Source organism: Scyliorhinus torazame, chromosome 24 (genome assembly GCF_047496885.1).
Source record: "Scyliorhinus torazame isolate Kashiwa2021f chromosome 24, sScyTor2.1, whole genome shotgun sequence".
In the NCBI taxonomy this organism is placed as follows: Eukaryota; Metazoa; Chordata; class Chondrichthyes; order Carcharhiniformes; family Scyliorhinidae; genus Scyliorhinus; species Scyliorhinus torazame.
This window is the reverse complement of record NC_092730.1, coordinates 49,704,273-49,706,593: the sequence shown is the minus strand read 5'-3', so window position 1 is coordinate 49,706,593 and position 2,321 is coordinate 49,704,273. Positions and strand designations below refer to the sequence as shown.

Here is a 2,321-nt window from a genome sequence, read left to right as displayed (position 1 = left end):
TGACCCTTAGTCAAAGCTGCTCGGGAAACGTTATCCAGCAGTACCCCACAGAGGGGCAATATAGATATATAACGATATCCAGTAATAACTCACAGGGGGCCAATAAGGAAATAAAGCTTTATCGAGCAATGAATCACAATAGAAACCGAGTCCCCAACTTCCCCTCTTGGACGGATGTGAACAATCCAACCTGCCAGACTATTTACAAGAGAAGACGAATTTTACCCTTCTCTTGCGATCAATATTAATTCCTCAACCAGAGTCACTGAAGCAGATTATCGAGTCATGAACTGGGCTTCTGCCGGTGGGGTCTTGCTGTGCATATTTAAGCTGGAATCTCATGTCCTGAGACCAACGCTTTTCCATTGAAAGGGAGGTATTGGACCTTCCTGAGGTTGAAAATCTTGCTGGAGAAATGTAACCTCGTGGAGTAAAAGGCAATATCAGGAGTGGGATTCGAACCCACGCCTCCAGAAGAGACCGCTCGGGTACCCTGATGCGTTGAAACCGAAGCTAAGATCGGTGCACAAATCGACTTAAAGTCTGTCTTCATCTTTATTTCATTTCAAACAAGATATGCTTTCCCTACTTTTGAACCACAGCCAGTGTCCTGTATCTGAGTGCCATTCTTGTCCAAACCGCTGATGGTTAAGGAGCTTCTCATTGCTGCATTGTTCAGTTTGCTCTAATCAACAAGGTCCGATATCCGCTCTACCTGTTCCTCAGTCGAAGGTATTGAAAGTCTAAGATCTGAGGACGTGAAGAATCCAATTGGAGAGTTGCATTCTGGCAACTGCAATATGTCTCCACAGCTGCTTCCGGTGCTGCTCTCACAGACAAGTAGCCGAAGAACCCCTTCAGTGTCCAATCAGGTGAACGTTCATCCAGTCGAGGCGGCAGAAGAGTGTTCTGGGAGAAATCAACTTAGTCACCTCGACTGTACTGTGGTTAGCTGAAGACCAGGTGTGAAAGAGCGGATCAGACTGAAAGCAAAACTTTGATACTAATAAAGAAAAAGGCCGATGTGCTGCTGACAAACAGCAACTTGTTTCCGTTTGCTGTGAGTGAGAATACGAATAGCAGAGAATGGTTTCGATCCATCGACCTCTGGGTTATGGGCACAGAACACTCCCGCTATGCTGCGCGGATCGTGGCTCATTCTTTCCGTGGTCGGTATTGAGGCAAAGTTTGAAGAAATCTCTAACAGTGTGATCAATATTCCCAGAGAGGCGAATCTACCGCCCCGAACTTCATTCTATGAAGATGATTCCAGTCACTCCACACTTTCCCATCAGAACAACGTCACAGAAGAAATCACATCACCTTCACAGAACAACCATTCCTCACGAAAGTAAAGTATCTGAACTATGCTAACCAGAATCAGTGAGCTCAAACGTGTGTTCTTGTTGAAAGAAAAAAATAACGAAGTGAATAGTTGTGTGGTTACTGCAGGGCAGTAATGTTGTAGCTCCTGGTTTAAGGAGCAGAGTGCGCAGCGGAAACGTGCTGGGTCATTAGCCCGAGGTCGAGGAATCGAGGGTAATCTCTGCTATTTACATTCTCCCTCACACCAAAAGTAAACATAACACACGTTCCTGTTTGCTTTGCAGAAAATAGCTATCAGAAACTTTCTTGCAGTCTCATCCCGGCATTAGTCCCAAGACTGAAAGAGACAGCATGACACATTACAACATTGTAAAGCTCACACATAGGGAACCACAGAGAAAATGCTTTAAAGTCTCAGCAGATCTGACAGCATCTGGAGGGAGAGAAATGAGCTGACGTTTCGTGTCCAGGTGACCCTTAGTCAAAGCTGCTCGGGAAACGTTATCCAGTCGTACCCCACAGAGGGGAAATATAGATATATAACGATATCCAGTAATAACTCACAGGGGGCCAATAAGGAAATAAAGCTTTATCGAGCAATGAATCACAATAGAAGCCGAGTCCCCAACTTCCCCTCTTGGACGGATGTGAACAATCCAACCTGCCAGACTATTTACAAGAGAAGACGAATTTTACCCTTCTCTTGGGATCAATATGAATTCCTCAACCAGACTCACCGAAGCAGATTTTCGAGTCATGAGCTGGGCTTTTGCCGGTGGGGTCTTGCTGTGCGTATTTAAGCGGGAATCTCATGTACTGAGACCAACGCTTTTCCATTGAAAGGGAGGTATTGGATCTTCCTGAGGTTGAAAATCTTTCTGGAGAAATTTAACCTCGTGGAGTAAAAGGCAATATCAGGAGTGGGATTCGAACCCACGCGTCCAGAAGAGACTGCGACCTGAACGCAGCGCCTTAGACCGCTCGGCCATCCTGAT

General features: G+C 45.7%; 1 non-coding gene across 1 annotated transcript; it reads right to left on the bottom strand.

The window, feature by feature from the left end:
* Positions 1–2,238: 2,238 nt before the first annotated feature.
* trnal-cag (transfer RNA leucine (anticodon CAG)) lies at positions 2,239–2,321 on the bottom strand. The gene has a single exon. It is a non-coding gene; the product is annotated as a tRNA-Leu (tRNA).